Source organism: Bactrocera tryoni, chromosome 2 (genome assembly GCF_016617805.1).
Source record: "Bactrocera tryoni isolate S06 chromosome 2, CSIRO_BtryS06_freeze2, whole genome shotgun sequence".
NCBI classification, from domain to species: domain Eukaryota; kingdom Metazoa; phylum Arthropoda; class Insecta; order Diptera; family Tephritidae; genus Bactrocera; species Bactrocera tryoni.
The window spans coordinates 74,090,236-74,103,114 of NC_052500.1; the positions used below are offsets into that span (position 1 = coordinate 74,090,236).

At 35.1% G+C, this 12,879-nt stretch overlaps 1 long non-coding RNA gene across 6 annotated transcripts in view; it reads left to right on the top strand.

The window, feature by feature from the left end:
* LOC120768616 overlaps nt 1-10,199 on the top strand; it is a 74,780-nt gene extending 64,581 nt beyond the window's left edge. For all 6 annotated transcript variants that reach the window (XR_005704784.1, XR_005704782.1, XR_005704781.1 and 3 more), the window contains exons 3-5: nt 8,050-8,314; nt 8,505-8,905; nt 9,458-10,199. This is a non-coding gene — a long non-coding RNA (uncharacterized LOC120768616). The remainder of the gene's footprint in view (nt 1-8,049; nt 8,315-8,504; nt 8,906-9,457) is intronic.
* Nucleotides 10,200-12,879: the final 2,680 nt, after the last annotated feature.

Below are 12,879 nucleotides of genomic sequence, written 5' to 3' on the forward strand. Positions count from 1 at the left end.
ATTGATGCAGTAGTTTTTTCTGTAGGCTGGTCACCGACTTTAAAAATTACATATTTGGGAAAATCGATTCAAAGTTTTGTACACTCAGCGCAGGTAGCTGGAGGTACCGTTGTTCAACCTGCTGTAACTTCGTTAGTTTTTCTCCGAATGACGTAAAACTTGAACACAATATTCTTGAGATGTTGATGGTTCAGAAAAAATAAATACAAAAAATGAAAAAAAAAGTTGTCAAACCTTCCCCCCCCTTAAAGTCGATCGACAATAAAGGTATGGATACAAATTTTAAATAATCGTTAGAAACTGAATGAAAAAATCGAAATATAATATAGTATTTAAGAAAATAACAGAACGTTAGTGTGCTTTTAGGCGCACACAGTTGTTAGAAGTCAGCAAATATACCTGCTACGTTTTCATTATTTGCTTACACATTTGCTGACTACCACTCTTATTATACCAATTTTGTCTTTTTTGTATTTGTTGTTTTTCTTAATATTGCTGCTGATGTTGTAGCTGTTTTGATGCTGCTGGTGGCATATAATAACATTCGCATACTGGTAGCCGAAATAATGGCCACAAATGTTGCCAAAGTGAAGCAAATAAATGCAAGTGCGGATTCAAATCTTTACGCACAGACATACACGTACGAAAAATATTACAAAAACTCGACAAAGCGTTACACGAACATTGGAATGCAAGAAATTGGCATGAATTAGGAGAAAATGAGAAAACTTTAAAAAAGGAAAAATTTGCCCAAAATAAGTTTACACGTACGCAAAAATACACACACACTTATTCAAAGTTAATGCGTGTGTATGTTAGTGTGAAAGAAGCACGGTCGTGCGCTCAAGAGAAATTACACATTTGCCACGCGGCGCAACAAAAACTAAAAATTGGGACTTCAAGTTGAGCAAATGTTTGCACATAAAATAAATGCTTAACTGAGTGAAAGTTTAATGCACGCATACTTCAAATTGTTATTCGTTTTCCATTAGTTCGTCGGCACTCGTCCATGGGGAGTTGGCTGTCGGTATAAACGCCTAGTCATCAATTCGACGAAGGCCGAAAAAATTGCTTTCTGTTTTTGCTGCTCATTTTTATCGAAAATTACGGCATTTCCTTTTTTCTGTATGGAAATGCTAATATTTGTAGTAATTGGCAGCTCCATACCAAATAACTATAAGTTTATGCTTAAAATAAAAGTTGAACTTTGTTCGATTAAAGGAATTTTTAACAAAAAAGAAAGGTTGACTTATAGAAGCCATGCTACAGGGATTAAAGTTCCGATAAAAAAATGAAGAAAATAAAGTTGACTACACTGTGGGCTTAATGTTGGTGCTGGAGATCTGATTATTTGTGTGACAAAATTGTTTTATATTACCTGACATGATTGATTATGACATTGAAATATTATTTCATATTCATCCAGAATTCAATAAGTTTTCACATAATCGCAGACTACCGTTAAATGTACTTGAATTTTAGTTAGCTTTAGACTTTAAATCATTAGTTTGGGAATTACGTCCTTTTAAGTGAAGCAACCTTTGTAATTGTCAAAAAAATGGGTTAAAAGACATTTCACGTTTTGATAAATATTGCTTTTTTAAGGGAACAAATACAATCACTTGGTGTGAAGACAAGTTTCCGGACACTGACGCAGGAAAATCGATTCTCACGGATTGATATGTTTAGACATAATGAAATGAAGGCTGAAGACGAAGAACGGAGTGGACGCCCAAAGGAGATTGTTAATCACGAAAACATAAAAAGTCCACAAAATTTTATTGGATAAGCGTAATATGAAAAGGTTCGAGATAACAGGCACTCTAAAGATATTTTGTTGATATCTTATATGTATTTTATATCATTAACGAATGAGAAGCTCTGTGCAAAGTGGGTGCAGCGCGAACTCACTTTTGAGGAAAAACGTAGAAGTGTTGATGATTCGTAGCAGTCTTTAGAGATGTTGAAGCGTAATAAACCCGGTATTTTGCGTCGATATATAACAATGGGTGAAACATGGCTACATCATTTCATTGTGAAGTCTAATCGACAGTCATCTGAGTTAATTGCACACAATAAACGCGCTCCAAACTATGTTAAATAAACGAAAACGACCTTTGCCAAAAGATGTGTTTTACTATGACAAGCCGGGGACTTTTTAATTGAGCTTTTATTCCAGAACTAGTGCGAGGGTTAGTGGTTAAATAATGAGTTGTCAAAAAAGTCTTGCCGTATTTTTATTAAATTTTTTTTTATTGAAATTGAAATGAATTTTTAATGACTCATGCCCAGCTCTTGACCGATGCTACGGCTGCTACGGCTGCTACTATGCCGGTCTCTTTCGACCAATTCAGCGATTTTATCGCAATTTTCGACGACAGGCCTTCCGGAGCGTGGCGCATCTTCGACCACCTCTACACCAGAACGAAAACGTTGAAACCAGCGTTGTGCGGTGGAAATGGAAACTGTATCGGGTCCATAAACTGCACAAATTTTATTGGCGGCTTGAGATGCATTTTTGCCTTTATCGTAGTAGTACTGTAAAATATGCCGTATTTTCTCTTTATTTTGCTCCATGTTTGCGACGCTATAACTCACGAATGACTTAAAAGAAACGACAATCAATCAAACACGTGTTAGCGCGTGAAATGAGCTTTCCAAAAAGGTATAGCATGACCCAATGCGACGAATAAAACTAGAACTACGCGCTTTCAGCGCCAACTAGCGAAAATACCGCAAGACTTTTTTGACAACCTAATATACCAATGGGTGAAACATGGCTACATCATTTCATTCCGAAGTCTAGTCGACAGTCATCGGAGTTAACTGCACGCGATAAACGCGCTCCAAACTATGTTAAATAAACGAAAACGACGTTTGCCAAAAGAAGTGTTTTACTCTGACAAGCCGGGGACTTTTTAATTGAGCTTTTATTCCAGAACTAGTGCGAGGGTGAGTGGTTAAATATATAGAGCGTAAAGAAAAAAAATCACTAGGCAGAGGCTTCAACCGAGCTATTATCAGTCGATAGATCCCCCGCTTATTGATATTACCTCAATTTGAGAACATACTTGTTTCTGGAATATAAATATTTTCAAATTATAATGATGTTTCGCCTACAAATTATATACTTTCTTACTCTTGCTAAGATTTCTCAGGTAGATTTTAAAATATACGAATGTAAAAACCACACGTATTTCTGCACTTTTTATACCCTGAACAGGGTATACTAAGTTTGTCAGGAAGTTTGTAACGCGTCGGAGACCCTATAAAGTATATCTTCTTAATTGGCGTAGAAACCGCTTAAGCGATTATAGCCGAAATCTTTTCTATAAAGTATATACTTGTATATAAATGATCAGTATGTTGAGCTGAGTCGATTTAGCCATGTCCGTCTATCCGTCTGTCTGTATATATACGAACTAGTCCCTAAGTTTTTAAGATATCCTTTTGAAACTTTGCAAACGTCATTTTCTCGTCAAGAAGCCCCTCATTTGTCGGAACTGTCGATATCGGACCACTATAACATATAGCTGCCATACAAACTCAACGATCGGAATCAAGTTCTTGTAAGGAAAACTTTCACATTTGAAAAGATATACTCACGAAATTTGGTAGAGGTTATTTTCTAAAGCAACAATGTAATCTCTGAAGAAATTGTTCAGATCGGATCACTATAACATATAGCTGCCATACAAACTGAATGATATGAATCAAATGCTTGTATGGGAAACTTCCTCATTTGACGTGGTATCTTCACGAAATTTGGTATGAGTTATTGCTCATGAAAATAATGCAATATAGGAAGAAATTGATCACATCGACTAACTATAGCATATAGTTGCCATACAAACTGAACGATCGGAATCAAGTTCTTGTATGGAAAACTTTCACATTTGAAACGATATATTCACAATATTTGGTATAGATTATTTTCTAAGGCAACAATGTAATCTCCGAAGAAATTGTTCAGATCGGATTACTAACCTTAGTCCTTACGAACTGAACACATATTTACTAAAAGAAATGCACCTGTGAACTTTACTGTAAAAAAACTAATATTAAAATATTCTAGAACTATTAAAATAAATAAACTTTTCCTTAACTTATAACTAGCAAATGTTTAATGAAGTATAGTGCAATTAATTGGTAACCATTTACTTTTGAAAGCCAACAAAAAGCGCTAATTTATTATTTAGCATAATATATGCATTGCACTTTACAACCAACTAATGAATAATTAATAAATTAAAATCAAAAGTAAAAACCAAAACATATAGCCGCATAACGAAATGGCACGAAGTACATAGTGGTACGTATCGTATGTATATGAAAGTTAATGTATTTTTGCCAGCAGCAACGCCCTGTGGGGTTAGTCAAATAGCCGCAAGACCGCATAAACGCAGTAAAAACGCATAAATAATAGTGTGACAATAATAAACATGCTTTATGAGCCATTAACTATTTAAAAAGGTATTAAAATTAGCAGAAAACCGAAGCAAATTAAAAAAAAAAAAAAAAACAAAAGAAGAAATACAGAAATTATTTTATATTTATTATTTGTTGGTTTACTATGCTTCTGGCAAAATAATGCAAATAATTTTTAATTACATTTTTCAAAACACACACATTCGAAATATATATTTGTATCTTAAATAAATTAACAGAAATTTAGGTAAACCAGCATTTCTCATTCATCTTTCTGATTACAGAAAGCATTTGTCACAATATATGTATGTACTACTGTGCCCAAAAAATAAGGTGACATTTGAATTTAAACTGCGCGCGTCGAAGGATTTGGAGAATTATTTTTTTTAGGTTGGTAGTACTGTCAGTCACATTTATGTCAAATTTCATGTCAAAATATTCATTAGTGTTTGAAATACGTGTCGTTTTGTGAGCTGCTAAAAGTGAGCTTTTCGTTTTTTGCGATGTCGAAATTTGTTGAGCAAAGAATTTGCATTAAATTTTGTTTACGGAATCAATTTTCTGCTGCGGATACGTTGAGGATGGTGCAGAAAGCCTTTGGTGATGAGGCTATGTCTAAAAAAATGCTTACAAGTGGTATAGTGAGTTCCAAGCCGGCCGTGAACGTGTCGAAGACGAAGAGCGTCCAGGGCGACCATCAACCTCAACCGACGAAGCTCACATTCAATAAATCAAAGATTTGGTGTTGAAAAACCGTCGATTAACCTTGCTGATGAAGTTGGCATACCGAAAGGCTCAGACAATGAATTTTTTGGAAAAAAGGCGTCGCGTTGAGGTGAGTGAAACGATGCTTTCCGACTACCAGGGTGTCATGAAACGCATTATATAACTGGCGATGAGACTTGGATCTAAGCTTACGACCCCGAAATAACCGATCAATCGAGCAAATATCGTGCCAAAAGAGAGCCGAGACCAAAAAAATCGCGCCAAAGTCGCTCAAATTCAAGGTCATGTGGACTCTTCGATTATCGTGGTGTTGTGCATTATGAATTCCTTCCAAGCGGTCAAACAGTCAACAAGAAATATTATTTGAACGTTGTGCGTCGTTTGCGTAACGCTATCCGCCTATAAAGGCCGGAATAGTGGAAAGACAATTCTGGGTTTTTACACCACGATAATGCACCATCCCATACTGCCCTCGTAATTCGTGATCATTTCGCCAAAAACTCAACCCATATCGTTCCGCACCCACCGTATTCACCTGATCTGGCGCCGTGCGACTTCTGGCTGTGCACCAAGCCCAAAAGACCGCTCCGGGGACACCGTTTTTATACGATAGAGGAAATTCAAGCGGCAGCGAAGACGGAACTGAAGGCTATCCCGGAAAGTGACTACAACCAGTGTTTCGAAGATTGGAAAATTCGTTGGCGGAAGTGCATTGCATCGGGAGGGGATTACTTTGAAGGGGATGAAATTGATTTGGAAGAATAAATAAAGAATTTTCAAAATAAATACAATGTCACCTTATTTTTGGGCACAGTAGTACATTCTCCATATCGGCGAATAAACGCTATATCGCACTACACGCTCTTCGATATACAATCGAGGTGAGAAGCGAGAGAGAGAGATGAAATAAATAAAAATAATTGCGGAGAAAGGTTACTAAGATGATGTTCACCGAGTTTTCATAATACCAAGCAGTATTTGGACTCAGACAAAATTGTACTTTCCATTCCTTTTCTATAATTTTCGGATGTAAACTAGACTGAGAGAGAATTGTACTTCCCAATTGGCTTATCAAAAAAACACTGTGTACACTTACAAAATATTCGACTCTGTTTCGCGAGCTAATCGTGAGAAAATGATCAAGAACCTCAAGCCTAAGAGTTCGTCTTTCCTTTCCTATGATTTTCGAAAGTAAGTTTTAGGCGAAAGTGAGACAAAGAAATTGTTAAATTGTTAAAACAGTAGTCTCAAATATTAAGATTTCCCAGTTGCTCGTATTTTTTGTTAACAAATTATTCAAATTAAGAGTGCCCTTGAGGCTACTAGGATTCTATCTACTTTCAGCATATTTCGTTAGCTTCAAATACCGCCTAGAGAAGGTCTTGAAGTTTATTACACTGATGGGATTGTCAAGAGATCTTTATTAAGATAAAAGTAAACTTTAAAATAAATGTACTTTTATAAAAAAAAATACCGTTTTTTAGACTAACGAAGCTTTTCCATGAAACCTTTAATACCTACCTTCAGTAAAAATGATGGTCGAACTTAACTTCCTTCTTTACCTTCTGAAACAATAAACTCAGATCTATACGTTCATTGCATCAATACAAAAAACATCTCTAAGTATCCTTAGGAAGCTAACGTTCATAATACCAATTACTGTTTGTATCAAAACTGTCGACGCTTGTTTTAATTCCGTACTATATAGCAACAACACATTAAGATATCTCGAAGGAGACCTTCTAATACAACTATTTACAGAAGAACTGCCGAGAAGCAGGCCTTTTTAAACCTAATTAAGTTCTAATCGTAAACTAGTCATCAAACTCTAAGGTTCTTAACAAATAATTGCTCGTAATGAATTTTAGAGAGATTTTGTTACTATAAATACGCATATAAACGACATTAAATAACGACAAGAAGCTTACGGCTTTATTGGGTACTGCATTGCTATAGTAACCAGTCTGTTTTCACGAGATAAGTGAAAGATCTCCCAACAACAGTATCCTAGCTAGCTAAAACCCGAATATGCGTCCTGTATTATTCACAATTTACTTCAGAAATAAATTTCCTACATATATCTACATACATAAGCCACGTATCTAGTTCACGACCGTTCAGACATACCGATAGATGTGCAGACTTATTTAGTTCATATTTTTTTACATCAAACTCGGGATTTACAGATTTTTCCAATCGCACTTAGTCCGAAAATACTGCCTATATCGTAATAGTTACTTCAATAAGGCTTTCACAACATAACCTCATGTTTATAAGTAGTTAAAGTCTGCAGGTCTAAAACTTGTCTGCCCCATGGTCAAATATTCTGATCTATGCATATGAAAACTTCCAAATTGTATAAATTAAAAGTGTATTACAAGTATATTTGCCTATATATCGTATGTGAACATAAACTTTGTAGTTATGTTTGGTTCACATATTTAAGGCCACATTTAGAGTGGCGTTTATCTAACAATAATTTAGGTATTTCTATTTTACTTGCATTTACTGTTTAATTTTTTGTGCTTTAATCAACCTTTTTCCCCTCTCTCTCCCAATCAATCAGAGAAATGACCATAAATTGTGTTTCCAATCAATGGCTTATCTGGAAAAGTTTATTCAATTTCTATTCATATCTGCTTGTAAACGGACTAAAAGGCAGGTGCTCGGCTATTGTCATTTCCGTTGCCACTCTATTTCCGTATTTTCAGCTTCGCTATCCGTCACACGCCCGCATATATTTATATTGTGCTATAAATAAATATGCAATAACAACAAACAAAAAACAAACTGTTGATTGCAAACAACAGTTTGAACTTCCGCAGCGCAACACAACACATGCTTATGATTTCTCAATTCATTCACTCTCTCACTGTATTTCTTCCGCACTTCCAGTGAAATCATCAAATTGAAAATCGATGCGATGAGTGGCTCCATCTATGGTACACTATGCCCGCTCCGTAGCCACTCAAGCGGCTGACAGAAACAATGCAAGCAACACCTCCACCAGCACCATAGTCGGTGGCAATGTGCTGGTGTTGGTCTATAACTATGACTCTACTACTGCCAAGTACCACGCTCTATCAATCATGTGTACCGCTAACGCGCGATGCAGAGCCTGGCATCCGCTACAACGGCATACCCGATTGGCTATATGAAGGTGAGTATAATCAGTGGCTGCTGAGCACCGATCAGCTGGCTTGCTGTTTTATTCATTTTCGTATCTCATTTCAATTCATTCGTTCATTCTCTATGATTGCGCGTAGTTTTAAATTGTTTTAAGTAAAAAATTCTAATTCCACTCTTGCTTCTCTGTTTTTAATCCATTTTTTTGACACACACCTGCTCAGCAATGATCAATGTCTAACTGGATGTGCTATCTTTCCGCACTGCTTTTCACACACACACATGAATTTAAAGTGTAGAACGTAATTGGAATACCAAAAATATGCGGCGTTCAACACGTTCTTCGATGACCATTTGCTCAATCAACTTCTTCACCGGCCTACTCATCATTGCTGTTGTTGCTGGCCTTGCTACGGCTCCTGCTGCTGATGCCTACAGCCGCTGCCTGCTTCTTGTGCTTTGTAGAAGAAATCCTGCACTTAAATAATACAATTTGGCTTTCGAAGAATGTACACTTAATGTTCCAAGATGTGTTCAATGACTCGCTAATGCATTTCGCTTGGTATGATACAACAACTGGCAGCAATGCGAATGCGTATCTCTATTCGGAAATCAGATCATCAAGGTGAGTATAGTAACTGTTTGACTAAATAGAAAACAATTTGCATTTAATTTTTGGAAATATTTCATTTCCTACAAATTTAGGTATTGTTTGAAAATAAGATAATATTAAAGATCGGAGATATTAAAAGGGTATTGTAGAGCTATATATTATTAGTTCGATGGGTGGAAAGAAGACTTTGGAGGATAAGGGATGGCTCGAAGCTTGTGGGGAACGTTTGTGGGAGCGTTTACTGTCAGTAGCTTTCTATCAGTTCTAGCTTCAGACTTCCTGACCTACTGGTATTGCATTGTTTTCCACGCCGAGGTTGCAGCCAATAAGGTTATAGCAGATCTACTGACTCGGAGTGCAGCCTACTTCAGAGAAGTGACCATTCAGTTATTTTTTAATTCGGTTAGTTTACTAATTAATTGAAATAAATTGACCAGCGTTTTGCAATGCTATTCAGAATTTTACGATTTAACATTTTAGCATTAGAAAACCGTATTTGTAAATCTACAGCGAAAGAGTCAACTTATTTTCTAACTTTCTTGTCTTCTCTTCCACCAAAAACAGGATTGCGCCACTATAGCCTCACAAAACGGTCATCGCACAACTTTAACCCTGCTCATACGACAAGTACCATGAAGCGACTAGGTAGTGCCACACCAACTTGGGTCACCGCAATAATAGGACACGATCACATTTGTAAAGTTTTGTTACAAGACGGTGATTTTTTGGATGCCGTTCGCTGAGTGACGTTGCAACGCCAGGCCTCGAGACGACGGCTGTTGTGACTGCACTCTTGACCTAACTACCTGATAGAAGAGAGAAAAATTGCTTTGTTAACAAATAGGACATTTAAAAAGAAATATTACAAAAAACATGTTTCAAAAGTTTTTTCGAAAAAATATTATTGAAATTCATATTACATATCGGCACTTGCAAGGCAAGTGCATCATGCAAATCCCTGCATAATAAAAAAAAAATTGAAATAAATTTTTTATCGCTTTTCTACATCATATTGTATAATATAGATATATGTATGTATCACTAACTTTTAAGCTTCCGCTGACCAATATATCCAATATATAATCATTTCATAACCAAAACACACTTTTTGTTTCAATATCAGTGTCTTCTATTATATAGTTTTTCCCTCGTCTTATGTAAAGTGATGTTAAGTTATTTTGCATTTTAGGAGACGATATGTGCAGATTAATTTATGTTATAGTAGTTTTTAAGTTATTGAAAAAGTGTTAGCGGAGAGTTGATTGAAAAAGTAAAATAAAAGAGTGATGAATATTTTAAAAACAATGCGACTTTTTTTATTGACTTCGGCAGAAAACGGCTTAGGCTTTTTAAAAGGTAATAAATTTTAAAATGCTTATCCTTAAGCAAGAAATGTATGCTCTTCAAAAGTTTCATTTAGCTCTGCTAATTTACTATTCTCATGTAAACTTTCATAGAACTTCCATTTATCTTTTAATAGTATTTAATAATACCAAATACTAATATTTAGAGAAATGCTGTAATTTTTTTGCGGTACTCCTCACCATCGTATTTCCCACATGTATGTTTTGTATCGCCCTCTCCGTAATAAAATTTCTATCCAGGCACTCTACAAAGCAATCTTCAAAAAAACCTTTTATTACTTAATGCCCAACAAAGTTCCATACCAAAATTCAAAAACTTGGTTGCTGTCTTTGATATATCGGAAGTACACCATTATCTAATCGCAAGCTGCGCTGGTGGGGTGTATGTGTTGAAGACATTTTCGGAATCCAAAAGTTTACATAAAAATAGCTTCAGTTGCTCTTATAGTTAAATTTCAAGATCTCGAATCATTTCGAGATTTTAGCAAAAGATATTAGTTCACAAAAATAGTTTAGGTTTCTCTCATAGCACAAAACATAGAAACGGAGTATTCTCTACTTGAAAGAAAAAGGATTTTAATGATGTCCGCAGTCGAGAACTTTAAGAACGGTACTGGAAAAAGCTAAGATATGTTGCTTGCCATAAATTCCAAACATAATGCAAAATACAAATACTATGACAAGCTAAAACTTTGCATTATCGTAAGCTTCTTGCATGTTATCGAGATAGCTATAAAGGAGCTAAGGATAAGGATATATCATATAAACCAATATATACTTTTTTTTTAATACGGGCGTTGTTTCTAAAGAGTTGGAGTTTGAGCTGATCTGTTAAGAAGAACACTACATACACGAACCGTCTGCAGCGGTTAAATTCTTATGATGTCGACTTTGGTTAAATTTTGTTTTTATTCTGAAATATATAGTAATGGATGGAATAATTAAATGTTTACATTTTAAGCTTATCTCGTCTACTCATGATTGCTAAATTTAGATTAAAATAATTTCCTATAAGACCCTTATAATTGGGCAGTTAGACATAGCTGAAAATTTTGAGGAGATATACACGACAGCTAAGCAAAGTTCGCAAAATTTAAGCTTACGATTTTGGGTTAATTTTTCTTTAGCTTTGTCCGAGATCTTTACCCATAACTACCACCTTATTTTTCTACCAAACATTCCCATGTTCATAAATTTAACCAAACCTCACATTGTTATGTAGTTCGTCGCGTTGCTCCCTCTTTTTGCCTTATTGTGATATCATAATTAATATCATTTTTCCCAAAATGAAGGTGTATTGACTGCCAAAATACTAATTAAATGTAATCTAGTTTGACGCACGCGCTACATTACTCCATTATACGCCGTTATTTTCAACCATAATCATTTCTAAACAATCATCGTGGCATCGTAAGTACTCTAATCCAAAAATATGATTGCGTATGTATATAAATATACAAGTTATGACCGTTATGCAGACCAAATTACCTGCGCCAAATCACGTGCTTAGTATTTAATTACATGACTACACATTATGTGCTTTGTGTTAACGGTAAATCTCTATGGAATATTATTTACTTATGTACTTTTGAAAACTCTAACCAACGAAGCATAATCAGTTACCAAATACATATAATCAATTTGCGACATGGAATATACTATACTTGACATAACATACGCCAAACACAGCCATATGAGTGCCTCTGCGGCTGGTTTGACTACAGTGGACTGGAGCAAATTAAGTAGATGGTTAGATAGTATACATATATAGTATATTATTGATTATAGGCAGTTGCTATCATAGTAAAAATAGGAAAATAGTAATACATATATTATTAAAATATTTTTTGGCTGAAGGTTTCATGTTGAAAGTTTTGCTGTAAAAAAACATTTGTAAGTCTTAATTCTATCTTAAAATGTGTTTGAATATCTGGTTAAAACATAGGGAAGGAACTTTGAAATTTTAAGTATATTATACTCTATACTCTATATTAATCTAAAACCTGCTCAATTTTCTACCCTGTACTTTTATTTTAGACTCTAATCAAGACAATACTCTAAATTATACTTCAGAACTATGAACTATACGTCTGTTCCATACTCTCAAACTAGTCTCTACTCTAGACTATGCTCCAGACTATCATATGCCCTATATGTATGTATTTTACTATAAACTCTATCATGAGAGAATTTTAGTTTATACTACGCTACACACGGTATTTTATATTCTACTCTAGACACTTTATCCTATATATAGCTCTACTCTCAAACCTATATATCAAATGAATTAGGTATGTTTGCTTTACCTTAAACTTTAGTTTGGATTTTATTTGGTTTTCCCAACCATATATAAAAGCAGACTTTATGGATATGATATGTACTTATTATATACCCTACTTTACGTTGTACTCTGTACTCTACTGTCAAAAGTTTTTATTAAAAGATAGTTCTTGGCAGGAAGGCAACCCTAAGTACTTTGTTATAATCTTCTCTGCACTCTTTTTTGGTTTCGAAATATACTCTAAAAGAAAATAATCCTTACGAAAATGAGTCTACATTGCAATATATGTACATTGCTCTGCCGCCTACACTATGGGCTCTATCCTAGATACTACTCTACGC